The sequence below is a fragment of the Embiotoca jacksoni genome, unplaced genomic scaffold (genome assembly GCF_022577435.1).
Source record: "Embiotoca jacksoni isolate LCO1_2020_lvr unplaced genomic scaffold, fEmbJac1.0.p SCAF_3, whole genome shotgun sequence".
NCBI classification, from domain to species: Eukaryota; Metazoa; Chordata; class Actinopteri; family Embiotocidae; genus Embiotoca; species Embiotoca jacksoni.
The window spans coordinates 6,841,045-6,858,593 of record NW_027185381.1 but is presented as its reverse complement, the minus strand read 5'-3'; positions in this window follow the sequence as shown (position 1 = coordinate 6,858,593).

The window sequence follows — 17,549 nt, the reverse complement described above, 5'->3', positions numbered from 1 at the left end:
AAGCTTGTCGTGTGGAAACAGCAGCAGGCCACCAGTGTTTGAGACAGAGAACGACACAAACAGGGCAGGGAAACAACATCTCTGCACATTTCTTTGCCTTACAAATAATGAGGCCAAGAATTCGACCTGAGCTGCAGCATTTGTTGGCTGTTTCAGTGCGACTGAAATGAAAACGTCTGACAGACTCCTGAAGCAGAAATAGGGCGCCGGTTTCCTTGTCTCATTACCGTGGGAACGTGCTAATGAGCGTGACTATTACTGACATCAAAGTTTTGCATTAACTGCTATGTTGCAAAAATGTTATTCTTAAAAATTGTATTATAATGATGTTTTTTGTCTTCATAGGACGAAAACAAATTGAATGTCATGAATGTAGTGGTAATAAAACTGAATCAATTCACAAGGAATGACTTTTAGGAATTGACACCATAATGACTTCTGGAAAAAATGTGTTGTGTTTATATTTGATGAGAGAAGATGAGGCTTGTGGTCCCTTGTGGCTCTCACTGGTATTGCATCATGAGGCCCTTCTGCATTGGCTTCACTTGTCAGACCAGGACACAAAGTCCATTTTTATCGACAGCCAATGAGGACATGACAGCTCAAGTGAATTGATCACCCCCTAGTGGCTGGTTGCAGTATCGGTTGTAAAGCCCCGCCCTCGACATGTTAGCAAAAGGGACATTATCCAAACTTGATATGAAGTACTTCTAACGAAAATATTTATTTCAGCTGTACGTCGGTTTTTCTTTAAGTGCGGGATACGAGTTCTTTAGACTTAGTTGCGTGTTTTTTTTTGGTTTTTTTTTTTTAACATTACATACCGATGGTACAGCATCGGGTGCAATTTAGGGTTCAGTGTCTTGCCCAAGGACACTTAGGCGGGGGGACAGGAGGAGTTGGGGAGGTGCATGTTTTTTTGGGATGGTGGGAGGAAGCCGGAGAACCCGGAGAGAACCCACGCAGGCACAGGGAGAACATGCAAACTCCGCACAGAAAGGCCCAGGACAGGATTTGAACCCAGAACCTTTTTGCTGTGAGGCGACAATGCTAACCACTGCACCACCGTGCCGCCCCTTCTGTTGTGTTGGTTTTTGATGCTCTTATGTGTGCAGGTTGTCATGATTGACGTGTAATTGACAGCTGCTCCAAGTAAAGTAGCTGTGGACATAAGAATTTTGAAGGACTGGTCCTTTAACCTGATGCACCAGAGGATTGGAGGCATCTCGTCCATCTTTATCTGCATTCAGCGGTCAAAACACACAGTATATAAACAGCTGAAGTTATTATGCTCACATGAATTAAGTATTGATATTAATCATTCTAATCTCTCTTCATGGGTTACTGTATTTCTAATTGTTTATACTTATACATGTTTAGTTTTCACCTGACATAGATAAAGTTGTATTTAATTAAACTAAACTGAATCTGTACTGAGGTTTTTTTCACTTTCACGCAGTACATTTAAATGAAATTGTAGCACACAGCTACGTGTCTTATTATTCTGCCACGTTCCCAAACCAAGTTCCACAGTTTCTGAGCTTGTCGTGTGGAAACAGCAGCAGGCCACCAGTGTTTGAGACAGAGAACGACACAAACGGGGCAGGGAAACAACATCTCTGCACATTTCTTTGCGTTACAAATAATGAGGCCAAGATTTCGACCTGAGCTGCAGCATTTGTTGGCTGTTTCAGTGCGACTGAAATGAAAACGTCTGACAGACTCCTGAAGCAGAAATAGGGCGCCGGTTTACTTGTCTCATTACCGTGGGAACGTGCTAATGAGCGTGACTATTACTGACATCAAAGTTTTGCATTAACTGCTATGTTGCAAAAATGTTATTCTTAAAAATTGTATTATAATGATGTTTTTTGTCTTCATAGGACGAAAACAAATTGAATGTCATGAATGTAGTGGTAATAAAACTGAATCAATTCACAAGGAATGACTTTTAGGAATTGACACCATAATGACTTCTGGAAAAAATGTGTTGCGTTTATATTTGATGAGAGAAGATGAGGCTTGTGGTCCCTTGTGGCTCTCACTGGTATTGCATCATGAGGCCCTTCTGCATTGGCTTCACTTGTCAGACCAGGACACAAAGTCCATTTTTATCAACAGCCAATGAGGACATGACAGCTCAAGTGAATTGATCACCCCCTAGTGGCTGGTTGCAGTATCGGTTGTAAAGCCCCGCCCTCGACATGTTAGCAAAAGGGACATTATCCAAACTTGATATGAAGTACTTCTAACGAAAATATTTATTTCAGCTGTACGTCGGTTTTTCTTTAAGTGCGGGATACGAGTTCTTTAGACTTAGTTGCGTGTTTTTTTTTTGGTTTTTTTTTTTTAACATTACATACCGATGGTACAGCATCGGGTGCAATTTAGGGTTCAGTGTCTTGCCCAAGGACACTTAGGCGGGGGGACAGGAGGAGTTGGGGAGGTGCATGTTTTTTTGGGATGGTGGGAGGAAGCCGGAGAACCCGGAGAGAACCCACGCAGGCACAGGGAGAACATGCAAACTCCGCACAGAAAGGCCCAGGACAGGATTTGAACCCAGAACCTTTTTGCTGTGAGGCGACAATGCTAACCACTGCACCACCGTGCCGCCCCTTCTGTTGTGTTGGTTTTTGATGCTCTTATGTGTGCAGGTTGTCATGATTGACGTGTAATTGACAGCTGCTCCAAGTACAGTAGCTGTGGACATAAGAATTTTGAAGGACTGGTCCTTTAACCTGATGCACCAGAGGATTGGAGGCATCTCGTCCATCTTTATCTGCATTCAGCGGTCAAAACACACAGTATATAAACAGCTGAAGTTATTATGCTCACATGAATTAAGTATTGATGTGAATCATTCTAATCTCTCTTCATGGGTTACTGTATTTCTAATTGTTTATACTTAAACATGTTTAGTTTTCACCTGACATAGATAAAGTTGTATTTAATTAAACTAAACTGAATCTGTACTGAGGTTTTTTCACTTTCACGCAGTACATTTAAATGAAATTGTAGCACACAGCTACGTGTCTTATTATTCTGCCACGTTCCCAAACCAAGTTCCACAGTTTCTGAGCTTGTCGTGTGGAAACAGCAGCAGGCCACCAGTGTTTGAGACAGAGAACGACACAAACAGGGCAGGGAAACAACATCTCTGCACATTTCTTTGCGTTACAAATAATGAGGCCAAGAATTCGACCTGAGCTGCAGCATTTGTTGGCTGTTTCAGTGCGACTGAAATGAAAACGTCTGACAGACTCCTGAAGCAGAAATAGGGCGCCGGTTTAATTGTCTCATTACCGTGGGAACGTGCTAATGAGCGTGACTATTACTGACATCAAAGTTTTGCATTAACTGCTATGTTGCAAAAATGTTATTCTTAAAAATTGTATTATAATGATGTTTTTTGTCTTCATAGGACTAAAACAAATTGAATGTCATGAATGTAGTGGTAATAAAACTGAATCAACTCACAAGGAATGACTTTTAGGAATTGACACCATAATGACTTCTGGAAAAAATGTGTTGCGTTTATATTTGATGAGAGAAGATGAGGCTTGTGGTCCCTTGTGGCTCTCACTGGTATTGCATCATGAGGCCCTTCTGCATTGGCTTCACTTGTCAGACCAGGACACAAAGTCCATTTTTATCAACAGCCAATGAGGACATGACAGCTCAAGTGAATTGATCACCCCCTAGTGGCTGGTTGCAGTATCGGTTGTAAAACCCCGCCCTCGACATGTTAGCAAAAGGGACATTATCCAAACTTGATATGAAGTACTTCTAACGAAAATGTTTATTTCAGCTGTACGTCGGTTTTTCTTTAAGTGCGGGATACGAGTTCTTTAGACTTAGTTGCGTGTTTTTTTTTTGGTTTTTTTTTTTTAACATTACATACCGATGGTACAGCATCGGGTGCAATTTAGGGTTCAGTGTCTTGCCCAAGGACACTTAGGCGGGGGGACAGGAGGAGTTGGGGAGGTGCATGTTTTTTTGGGATGGTGGGAGGAAGCCGGAGAACCCGGAGAGAACCCACGCAGGCACAGGGAGAACATGCAAACTCCGCACAGAAAGGCCCAGGACAGGATTTGAACCCAGAACCTTTTTGCTGTGAGGCGACAATGCTAACCACTGCACCACCGTGCCGCCCCTCCTGTTGTGTTGGTTTTTGATGCTCTTATGTGTGCAGGTTGTCATGATTGACGTGTGATTGACAGCTGCTCCAAGTAAAGTAGCTGTGGACATAAGAATTTTGAAGGACTGGTCCTTTAACCTGATGTACCAGAGGATTGGAGGCATCTCGTCCATCTTTATCTGCATTCAGCGGTCAAAACACACAGTATATAAACAGCTGAAGTTGTTATGCTCACATGAATTAAGTATTGATATTAATCATTCTAATCTCTCTTCATGGGTTACTGTATTTCTAATTGTTTATACTTATACATGTTTAGTTTTCACCTGACATAGATAAAGTTGTATTTAATTAAACTAAACTGAATCTGTACTGAGATTTTTTTCACTTTCACGCATTACATTTAAATGAAATTGTAGCACGCAGCTACGTGTCTTATTATTCTGCCACGTTCCCAAACCAAGTTCCACAGTTTCTAAGCTTGTCGTGTGGAAACAGCAGCAGGCCACCAGTGTTTGAGACAGAGAACGACACAAACAGGGCAGGGAAACAACATCTCTGCACATTTCTTTGCCTTACAAATAATGAGGCCAAGAATTCGACCTGAGCTGCAGCATTTGTTGGCTGTTTCAGTGCGACTGAAATGAAAACGTCTGACAGACTCCTGAAGCAGAAATAGGGCGCCGGTTTACTTGTCTCATTACCGTGGGAACGTGCTAATGAGCGTGACTATTACTGACATCAAAGTTTTGCATTAACTGCTATGTTGCAAAAATGTTATTCTTAAAAATTGTATTATAATGATGTTTTTTGTCTTCATAGGACGAAAACAAATTGAATGTCATGAATGTAGTGGTAATAAAACTGAATCAATTCACAAGGAATGACTTTTAGGAATTGACACCATAATGACTTCTGGAAAAAATGTGTTGCGTTTATATTTGATGAGAGAAGATGAGGCTTGTGGTCCCTTGTGGCTCTCACTGGTATTGCATCATGAGGCCCTTCTGCATTGGCTTCACTTGTCAGACCAGGACACAAAGTCCATTTTTATCGACAGCCAATGAGGACATGACAGCTCAAGTGAATTGATCACCCCCTAGTGGCTGGTTGCAGTATCGGTTGTAAAGCCCCGCCCTCGACATGTTAGCAAAAGGGACATTATCCAAACTTGATATGAAGTACTTCTAACGAAAATATTTATTTCAGCTGTACGTCGGTTTTTCTTTAAGTGCGGGATACGAGTTCTTTAGACTTAGTTGCGTGTTTTTTTTTGGTTTTTTTTTTTTAACATTACATACCGATGGTACAGCATCGGGTGCAATTTAGGGTTCAGTGTCTTGCCCAAGGACACTTAGGCGGGGGGACAGGAGGAGTTGGGGAGGTGCATGTTTTTTTGGGATGGTGGGAGGAAGCCGGAGAACCCGGAGAGAACCCACGCAGGAACAGGGAGAACATGCAAACTCCGCACAGAAAGGCCCAGGACAGGATTCGAACCCAGAACCTTTTTGCTGTGAGGCGACAATGCTAACCACTGCACCACCGTGCCGCCCCTTCTGTTGTGTTGGTTTTTGATGCTCTTATGTGTGCAGGTTGTCATGATTGACGTGTAATTGACAGCTGCTCCAAGTAAAGTAGCTGTGGACATAAGAATTTTGAAGGACTGGTCCTTTAACCTGATGCACCAGAGGATTGGAGGCATCTCGTCCATCTTTATCTGCATTCAGCGGTCAAAACACACAGTATATAAACAGCTGAAGTTATTATGCTCACATGAATTAAGTATTGATGTTAATCATTCTAATCTCTCTTCATGGGTTACTGTATTTCTAATTGTTTATACTTATACATGTTTAGTTTTCACCTGACATAGATAAAGTTGTATTTAATTAAACTAAACTGAATCTGTACTGAGGTTTTTTGACTTTCACGCAGTACATTTAAATGAAATTGTAGCACACAGCTACGTGTCTTATTATTCTGCCACGTTCCCAAACCAAGTTCCACAGTTTCTAAGCTTGTCGTGTGGAAACAGCAGCAGGCCACCAGTGTTTGAGACAGAGAACGACACAAACAGGGCAGGGAAACAACATCTCTGCACATTTCTTTGCGTTACAAATAATGAGGCCAAGAATTTGACCTGAGCTGCAGCATTTGTTGGCTGTTTCAGTGGGACTGAAATGAAAACGTCTGACAGACTCCTGAAGCAGAAATAGGGCGCCGGTTTACTTGTCTCATTACCGTGGGAACGTGCTAATGAGCGTGACTATTACTGACATCAAAGTTTTGCATTAACTGCTATGTTGCAAAAATGTTATTCTTAAAAATTGTATTATAATGATGTTTTTTGTCTTCATAGGACGAAAACAAATTGAATGTCATGAATGTAGTGGTAATAAAACTGAATCAATTCACAAGGAATGACTTTTAGGAATTGACACCATAATGACTTCTGGAAAAAATGTGTTGCATTTATATTTGATGAGAGAAGATGAGGCTTGTGGTCCCTTGTGGCTCTCACTGGTATTGCATCATGAGGCCCTTCTGCATTGGCTTCACTTGTCAGACCAGGACACAAAGTCCATTTTTATATACAGCCAATGAGGACATGACAGCTCAAGTGAATTGATCACCCCCTAGTGGCTGGTTGCAGTATCGGTTGTAAAGCCCCGCCCTCGACATGTTAGCAAAAGGGACATTATCCAAACTTGATATGAAGTACTTCTAACAAAAATATTTATTTCAGCTGTACGTCGGTTTTTCTTTAAGTGCGGGATACGAGTTCTTTAGACTTAGTTGCATGTTTTTTTTGGGGTATTTTTTTTTTAACATTACATACCGATGGTACAGCATCGGGTGCAATTTAGGGTTCAGTGTCTTGCCCAAGGACACTTAGGCGGGGGGACAGGAGGAGTTGGTGAGGTGCATGTTTTTTTGGGATGGTGGGAGGAAGCCGGAGAACCCGGAGAGAACCCACGCAGGCACAGGGAGAACATGCAAACTCCGCACAGAAAGGACCAGGACAGGATTTGAACCCAGAACCTTTTTGCTGTGAGGCGACAATGCTAACCACTGCACCACCGTGCCGCCCCTTCTGTTGTGTTGGTTTTTGATGCTCTTATGTGTGCAGGTTGTCATGATTGACGTGTAATTGACAGCTGCTCCAAGTAAAGTAGCTGTGGACATAAGAATTTTGAAGGACTGGTCCTTTAACCTGATGCACCAGAGGATTGGAGGCATCTCGTCCATCTTTATCTGCATTCAGCGGTCAAAACACACAGTATATAAACAGCTGAAGTTATTATGCTCACATGAATTAAGTATTGATATTAATCATTCTAATCTCTCTTCATGGGTTACTGTATTTCTAATTGTTTATACTTATACATGTTTAGTTTTCACCTGACATAGATAAAGTTGTATTTAATTAAACTAAACTGAATCTGTACTGAGATTTTTTTCACTTTCACGCATTACATTTCAATGAAATTGTAGCACGCAGCTACGTGTCTTATTATTCTGCCACGTTCCCAAACCAAGTTCCACAGTTTCTAAGCTTGTCGTGTGGAAACAGCAGCAGGCCACCAGTGTTTGAGACAGAGAACGACACAAACAGGGCAGGGAAACAACATCTCTGCACATTTCTTTGCTTTACAAATAATGAGGCCAAGAATTTGACCTGAGCTGCAGCATTTGTTGGCTGTTTCAGTGGGACTGAAATGAAAACGTCTGACAGACTCCTGAAGCAGAAATAGGGCGCCGGTTTACTTGTCTCATTACCGTGGGAACGTGCTAATGAGCGTGACTATTACTGACATCAAAGTTTTGCATTAACTGCTATGTTGCAAAAATGTTATTCTTAAAAATTGTATTATAATGATGTTTTTTGTCTTCATAGGACGAAAACAAATTGAATGTCATGAATGTAGTGGTAATAAAACTGAATCAATTCACAAGGAATGACTTTTAGGAATTGACACCATAATGACTTCTGGAAAAAATGTGTTGCGTTTATATTTGATGAGAGAAGATGAGGCTTGTGGTCCCTTGTGGCTCTCACTGGTATTGCATCATGAGGCCCTTCTGCATTGGCTTCACTTGTCAGACCAGGACACAAAGTCCATTTTTATCGACAGCCAATGAGGACATGACAGCTCAAGTGAATTGATCACCCCCTAGTGGCTGGTTGCAGTATCGGTTGTAAAGCCCCGCCCTCGACATGTTAGCAAAAGGGACATTATCCAAACTTGATATGAAGTACTTCTAACGAAAATATTTATTTCAGCTGTACGTCGGTTTTTCTTTAAGTGCGGGATACGAGTTCTTTAGACTTAGTTGCGTGTTTTTTTTTTGGTTTTTTTTTTTTAACATTACATACCGATGGTACAGCATCGGGTGCAATTTAGGGTTCAGTGTCTTGCCCAAGGACACTTAGGCGGGGGGACAGGAGGAGTTGGGAAGGTGCATGTTTTTTTGGGATGGTGGGAGGAAGCCGGAGAACCCGGAGAGAACCCACGCAGGCACAGGGAGAACATGCAAACTCCGCACAGAAAGGCCCAGGACAGGATTTGAACCCAGAACCTTTTTGCTGTGAGGCGACAATGCTAACCACTGCACCACCGTGCCGCCCCTTCTGTTGTGTTGGTTTTTGATGCTCTTATGTGTGCAGGTTGTCATGATTGACGTGTAATTGACAGCTGCTCCAAGTACAGTAGCTGTGGACATAAGAATTTTGAAGGACTGGTCCTTTAACCTGATGCACCAGAGGATTGGAGGCATCTCGTCCATCTTTATCTGCATTCAGCGGTCAAAACACACAGTATATAAACAGCTGAAGTTATTATGCTCACATGAATTAAGTATTGATGTGAATCATTCTAATCTCTCTTCATGGGTTACTGTATTTCTAATTGTTTATACTTAAACATGTTTAGTTTTCACCTGACATAGATAAAGTTGTATTTAATTAAACTAAACTGAATCTGTACTGAGGTTTTTTTCACTTTCACGCAGTACATTTAAATGAAATTGTAGCACACAGCTACGTGTCTTATTATTCTGCCACGTTCCCAAACCAAGTTCCACAGTTTCTGAGCTTGTCGTGTGGAAACAGCAGCAGGCCACCAGTGTTTGAGACAGAGAACGACACAAACAGGGCAGGGAAACAACATCTCTGCACATTTCTTTGCGTTACAAATAATGAGGCCAAGAATTCGACCTGAGCTGCAGCATTTGTTGGCTGTTTCAGTGCGACTGAAATGAAAACGTCTGACAGACTCCTGAAGCAGAAATAGGGCGCCGGTTTACTTGTCTCATTACCGTGGGAACGTGCTAATGAGCGTGACTATTACTGACATCAAAGTTTTGCATAGACTGCTATGTTGCAAAAATGTTATTCTTAAAAATTGTATTATAATGATGTTTTTTGTCTTCATAGGACTAAAACAAATTGAATGTCATGAATGTAGTGGTAATAAAACTGAATCAACTCACAAGGAATGACTTTTAGGAATTGACACCATAATGACTTCTGAAAAAAATGTGTTGCGTTTATATTTGATGAGAGAAGATGAGGCTTGTGGTCCCTTGTGGCTCTCACTGGTATTGCATCATGAGGCCCTTCTGCATTGGCTTCACTTGTCAGACCAGGACACAAAGTCCATTTTTATCAACAGCCAATGAGGACATGACAGCTCAAGTGAATTGATCACCCCCTAGTGGCTGGTTGCAGTATCGGTTGTAAAACCCCGCCCTCGACATGTTAGCAAAAGGGACATTATCCAAACTTGATATGAAGTACTTCTAACGAAAATATTTATTTCAGCTGTACGTCGGTTTTTCTTTAAGTGCGGGATACGAGTTCTTTAGACTTAGTTGCGTGTTTTTTTTTTGGTTTTTTTTTTTTAACATTACATACCGATGGTACAGCATCGGGTGCAATTTAGGGTTCAGTGTCTTGCCCAAGGACACTTAGGCGGGGGGACAGGAGGAGTTGGGGAGGTGCATGTTTTTTTGGGATGGTGGGAGGAAGCCGGAGAACCCGGAGAGAACCCACGCAGGCACAGGGAGAACATGCAAACTCCGCACAGAAAGGCCCAGGACAGGATTTGAACCCAGAACCTTTTTGCTGTGAGGCGACAATGCTAACCACTGCACCACCGTGCCGCCCCTCCTGTTGTGTTGGTTTTTGATGCTCTTATGTGTGCAGGTTGTCATGATTGACGTGTGATTGACAGCTGCTCCAAGTAAAGTAGCTGTGGACATAAGAATTTTGAAGGACTGGTCCTTTAATCTGATGCACCAGAGGATTGGAGGCATCTCGTCCATCTTTATCTGCATTCAGCGGTCAAAACACACAGTATATAAACAGCTGAAGTTATTATGCTCACATGAATTAAGTATTGATATTAATCATTCTAATCTCTCTTCATGGGTTACTGTATTTCTAATTGTTTATACTTATACATGTTTAGTTTTCACCTGACATAGATAAAGTTGTATTTAATTAAACTAAACTGAATCTGTACTGAGATTTTTTTCACTTTCACGCATTACATTTAAATGAAATTGTAGCACGCAGCTACGTGTCTTATTATTCTGCCACGTTCCCAAACCAAGTTCCACAGTTTCTAAGCTTGTCGTGTGGAAACAGCAGCAGGCCACCAGTGTTTGAGACAGAGAACGACACAAACAGGGCAGGGAAACAACATCTCTGCACATTTCTTTGCCTTACAAATAATGAGGCCAAGAATTCGACCTGAGCTGCAGCATTTGTTGGCTGTTTCAGTGCGACTGAAATGAAAACGTCTGACAGACTCCTGAAGCAGAAATAGGGCGCCGGTTTACTTGTCTCATTACCGTGGGAACGTGCTAATGAGCGTGACTATTACTGACATCAAAGTTTTGCATTAACTGCTATGTTGCAAAAATGTTATTCTTAAAAATTGTATTATAATGATGTTTTTTGTCTTCATAGGACGAAAACAAATTGAATGTCATGAATGTAGTGGTAATAAAACTGAATCAATTCACAAGGAATGACTTTTAGGAATTGACACCATAATGACTTCTGGAAAAAATGTGTTGCGTTTATATTTGATGAGAGAAGATGAGGCTTGTGGTCCCTTGTGGCTCTCACTGGTATTGCATCATGAGGCCCTTCTGCATTGGCTTCACTTGTCAGACCAGGACACAAAGTCCATTTTTATCAACAGCCAATGAGGACATGACAGCTCAAGTGAATTGATCACCCCCTAGTGGCTGGTTGCAGTATCGGTTGTAAAGCCCCGCCCTCGACATGTTAGCAAAAGGGACATTATCCAAACTTGATATGAAGTACTTCTAACGAAAATATTTATTTCAGCTGTACGTCGGTTTTTCTTTAAGTGCGGGATACGAGTTCTTTAGACTTAGTTGCGTGTTTTTTTTGGGGTTTTTTTTTTTTTAACATTACATACCGATGGTACAGCATCGGGTGCAATTTAGGGTTCAGTGTCTTGCCCAAGGACACTTAGGCGGGGGGACAGGAGGAGTTGGGGAGGTGCATGTTTTTTTGGGATGGTGGGAGGAAGCCGGAGAACCCGGAGAGAACCCACGCAGGCACAGGGAGAACATGCAAACTCCGCACAGAAAGGACCAGGACAGGATTTGAACCCAGAACCTTTTTGCTGTGAGGCGACAATGCTAACCACTGCACCACCGTGCCGCCCCTTCTGTTGTGTTGGTTTTTGATGCTCTTATGTGTGCAGGTTGTCATGATTGACGTGTAATTGACAGCTGCTCCAAGTAAAGTAGCTGTGGACATAAGAATTTTGAAGGACTGGTCCTTTAACCTGATGCACCAGAGGATTGGAGGCATCTCGTCCATCTTTATCTGCATTCAGCGGTCAAAACACACAGTATATAAACAGCTGAAGTTATTATGCTCACATGAATTAAGTATTGATATTAATCATTCTAATCTCTCTTCATGGGTTACTGTATTTCTAATTGTTTATACTTATACATGTTTAGTTTTCACCTGACATAGATAAAGTTGTATTTAATTAAACTAAACTGAATCTGTACTGAGATTTTTTTCACTTTCACGCATTACATTTAAATGAAATTGTAGCACGCAGCTACGTGTCTTATTATTCTGCCACGTTCCCAAACCAAGTTCCACAGTTTCTAAGCTTGTCGTGTGGAAACAGCAGCAGGCCACCAGTGTTTGAGACAGAGAACGACACAAACAGGGCAGGGAAACAACATCTCTGCACATTTCTTTGCCTTACAAATAATGAGGCCAAGAATTCGACCTGAGCTGCAGCATTTGTTGGCTGTTTCAGTGCGACTGAAATGAAAACGTCTGACAGACTCCTGAAGCAGAAATAGGGCGCCGGTTTACTTGTCTCATTACCGTGGGAACGTGCTAATGAGCGTGACTATTACTGACATCAAAGTTTTGCATTAACTGCTATGTTGCAAAAATGTTATTCTTAAAAATTGTATTATAATGATGTTTTTTGTCTTCATAGGACGAAAACAAATTGAATGTCATGAATGTAGTGGTAATAAAACTGAATCAATTCACAAGGAATGACTTTTAGGAATTGACACCATAATGACTTCTGGAAAAAATGTGTTGCGTTTATATTTGATGAGAGAAGATGAGGCTTGTGGTCCCTTGTGGCTCTCACTGGTATTGCATCATGAGGCCCTTCTGCATTGGCTTCACTTGTCAGACCAGGACACAAAGTCCATTTTTATCAACAGCCAATGAGGACATGACAGCTCAAGTGAATTGATCACCCCCTAGTGGCTGGTTGCAGTATCGGTTGTAAAGCCCCGCCCTCGACATGTTAGCAAAAGGGACATTATCCAAACTTGATATGAAGTACTTCTAACGAAAATATTTATTTCAGCTGTACGTCGGTTTTTCTTTAAGTGCGGGATACGAGTTCTTTAGACTTAGTTGCGTGTTTTTTTGGGTTTTTTTTTTTTTTTAACATTACATACCGATGGTACAGCATCGGGTGCAATTTAGGGTTCAGTGTCTTGCCCAAGGACACTTAGGCGGGGGGACAGGAGGAGTTGGGGAGGTGCATGTTTTTTTGGGATGGTGGGAGGAAGCCGGAGAACCCGGAGAGAACCCACGCAGGAACAGGGAGAACATGCAAACTCCGCACAGAAAGGCCCAGGACAGGATTCGAACCCAGAACCTTTTTGCTGTGAGGCGACAATGCTAACCACTGCACCACCGTGCCGCCCCTTCTGTTGTGTTGGTTTTTGATGCTCTTATGTGTGCAGGTTGTCATGATTGACGTGTAATTGACAGCTGCTCCAAGTAAAGTAGCTGTGGACATAAGAATTTTGAAGGACTGGTCCTTTAACCTGATGCACCAGAGGATTGGAGGCATCTCGTCCATCTTTATCTGCATTCAGCGGTCAAAACACACAGTATATAAACAGCTGAAGTTATTATGCTCACATGAATTAAGTATTGATATTAATCATTCTAATCTCTCTTCATGGGTTACTGTATTTCTAATTGTTTATACTTATACATGTTTAGTTTTCACCTGACATAGATAAAGTTGTATTTAATTAAACTAAACTGAATCTGTACTGAGGTTTTTTGACTTTCACGCAGTACATTTAAATGAAATTGGAGCACACAGCTACGTGTCTTATTATTCTGCCACGTTCCCAAACCAAGTTCCACAGTTTCTAAGCTTGTCGTGTGGAAACAGCAGCAGGCCACCAGTGTTTGAGACAGAGAACGACACAAACAGGGCAGGGAAACAACATCTCTGCACATTTCTTTGCGTTACAAATAATGAGGCCAAGAATTTGACCTGAGCTGCAGCATTTGTTGGCTGTTTCAGTGGGACTGAAATGAAAACGTCTGACAGACTCCTGAAGCAGAAATAGGGCGCCGGTTTACTTGTCTCATTACCGTGGGAACGTGCTAATGAGCGTGACTATTACTGACATCAAAGTTTTGCATTAACTGCTATGTTGCAAAAATGTTATTCTTAAAAATTGTATTATAATGATGTTTTTTGTCTTCATAGGACGAAAACAAATTGAATGTCATGAATGTAGTGGTAATAAAACTGAATCAATTCACAAGGAATGACTTTTAGGAATTGACACCATAATGACTTCTGGAAAAAATGTGTTGCGTTTATATTTGATGAGAGAAGATGAGGCTTGTGGTCCCTTGTGGCTCTCACTGGTATTGCATCATGAGGCCCTTCTGCATTGGCTTCACTTGTCAGACCAGGACACAAAGTCCATTTTTATCAACAGCCAATGAGGACATGACAGCTCAAGTGAATTGATCACCCCCTAGTGGCTGGTTGCAGTATCGGTTGTAAAGCCCCGCCCTCGACATGTTAGCAAAAGGGACATTATCCAAACTTGATATGAAGTACTTCTAACGAAAATATTTATTTCAGCTGTACGTCGGTTTTTCTTTAAGTGCGGGATACGAGTTCTTTAGACTTAGTTGCGTGTTTTTTTGGTTTTTTTTTTTTTTTTAACATTACATACCGATGGTACAGCATCGGGTGCAATTTAGGGTTCAGTGTCTTGCCCAAGGACACTTAGGCGGGGGGACAGGAGGAGAAAGTTGTATTTAATTAAACTAAACTGAATCTGTACTGAGGTTTTTTTCACTTTCACGCATTACATTTCAATGAAATTGTAGCACACAGCTACGTGTCTTATTATTCTGCCACGTTCCCAAACCAAGTTCCACAGTTTCTAAGCTTGTCGTGTGGAAACAGCAGCAGGCCACCAGTGTTTGAGACAGAGAACGACACAAACAGGGCAGGGAAACAACATCTCTGCACATTTCTTTGCGTTACAAATAATGAGGCCAAGAATTTGACCTGAGCTGCAGCATTTGTTGGCTGTTTCAGTGCGACTGAAATGAAAACGTCTGACAGACTCCTGAAGCAGAAATAGGGCGCCGGTTTACTTGTCTCATTACCGTGGGAACGTGCTAATGAGCGTGACTATTACTGACATCAAAGTTTTGCATTAACTGCTATGTTGCAAAAATGTTATTCTTAAAAATTGTATTATAATGATGTTTTTTGTCTTCATAGGACGAAAACAAATTGAATGTCATGAATGTAGTGGTAATAAAACTGAATCAATTTGGAAATTCACCGAAATTACATTTAGAATTTTCTGCACAAAGGCCGTATTTTCATCTAAGTGAAGGTGGAGCAACAGAAGTACAGTTGTCCTGTTTGAAGGGCGGAGCTTGACACGTGGCTTTGCCGTTTCTTTGCTCAGCTTTTATAAAGGTTAAGAAAATACCACTATTGTTTACGGATATTACTGTAAAAACATATTAACACAAGACCTTTTTTGTCTTCTTCATAAAATACCACCGTGTGCTCAATGAATGATACATTCTCTCCCAAATCCAATTCATTCATCCCTTTAAGACTTCTTTGTTAGGCTCTTATCCTTGCATAATTGTTTTTGGACAGTGTCTCCTCTCGTGATACGCTCTGAGGTGGCAACTCCTGGAAACAAACATTGTCCTTCATTAGTAGCTCATAGAGAGAGAGGTTGTGTTTGGGATGTGGATTGTGCAGTGTAAGTGGCTTTCAACTCAGTTTGATTCAGACTTTCATGATATTCAGATTTCGTGTACATTTTTTGGCATGTTTATTGAGAAAATTGGGGGACTACGAAATAATGTTATTCTACCAATAAACCAAAATGTTCTGGATACTATGTCCATCAGGTACCTGGTTCTCTCAGTGAGTTTCACACACTGTTACATCACTAAGGAGCTGCTCCATGCTGGCTGGCAGGCAGCAGTGACCCCCATGTCCTCTGCTTAACCGGGCAAGCTCGACCTCCAACATTAACGGTGTGGTGTGCCAGGATCAAGTAGCCCGGCTGCTATCTTGTTACTGATCTCGTAATCTGTTTGGCACAGTGGCTCTTTTCCATTCCTCCTTACATAACTATGTTCAGAAGGTCTGACACTCAGGGTCTAAGCCAAGCGGACCACTGTGAGGGACAGATGGACACTTTTTAAAGAGAGAAGTGTCGAGAACTTCATGGCCACTTGTAGGGGCTGATTTCAACTTGTTTGTACAACTCTTTCCTCCTACATAGGTTTTTCTTCTGATGGGTCAGAGGTCAAAGTCAGCCATAATGTACATCTGTGAAGTACTTGTCAGGGTCTTTATCTCAGCCAATGATGGGTGGGTGCCACCTTAAAAAACAGCTCCAGAGATCTGGAGCCCTGATGAACCAGAGTATCTTCCCTTTATCCCACTGTACCATGTAGCTCTGCTCACTCTGGACCTAGAGCTTTTATCTACCCACAATCATTGCTTGAAACGTGACAGTACTGTATTTTTGGATGATATCTTGTCAGCAACTTTAGTCTTTCCTGTATTAATCTTGCGACACAAGTTTCTCCACTCTGACTGGGCCTCCCTCTTCTCCAATTTTTACCAGACATCTTTTGCAATCACACCACAAAAGTACCAACAGCAGCCGCTGCTTACGAAAATCAAGTCAAACCAGTGTTACCATGGAAACTGTGACACTGTAAGATAATACTCTTAGTAAAAACCTGAGTATTTTCAGTTGTTTATCTCATGAATACATTTCAGTGCAAAGCAGAAAACATCAATGAGGCCCCAAATAAAATAATCCTGGTAAGCACGGATTCAGAAAAAAACAACAACAGCAACAACAAAAAATAAAGAAGAAAGAAGTATCCACAACGTAAACTTAAGTAAAAGTAGAAACACCACCACCTTTGAAAACCATTTCAAATATTATGCATTTTGTTTTGCTGGCCCCTATTTTGCACAGGCAGTTAAATCTAATGTAGTGTAACCTGTGATAATTTGCTTTCAAAGCAGGTGTCCAGTATAAAGTGGGCTGCATCATTTTCTTCAGAAGCACATGCTGGTTAAAATTAACCTATGTACCACTGTACACTTTGGAGCTGATATGATAGCTCACACTGATAGATTTTAGAGAGAATTTGTGTTGTAATTTTGTCATTATAATTCAAAGGCATGCTTTTTGTTTATTTGTTTGTTTCTGCAGTTCAGAAAAACAGTAATATATAAGCTAGAAATGTTTTGGTTTATCAAATTTCACCTTCACAGAAATACATTTTGCAACAAAAATCTTTATTTTAAAGCAAAAAAAACTCTGACTACAATGTAAATTATATGATTGTTTCAACTGATGAAACCTTTTTTTGTTGTTGTTTGTTTTATTTACCCCTTAAACTCACATTGCGGGTTATTGCACTGTTTTGCAAAAGAAAAACACTTAATGGAATTGTACAGTAATTAAAAAGTGTAGAAAGTGACAGCACATGTTATAAAAAGTCATAACATGTTTAATGTGATTACTTTTATAGTGTGTAAGT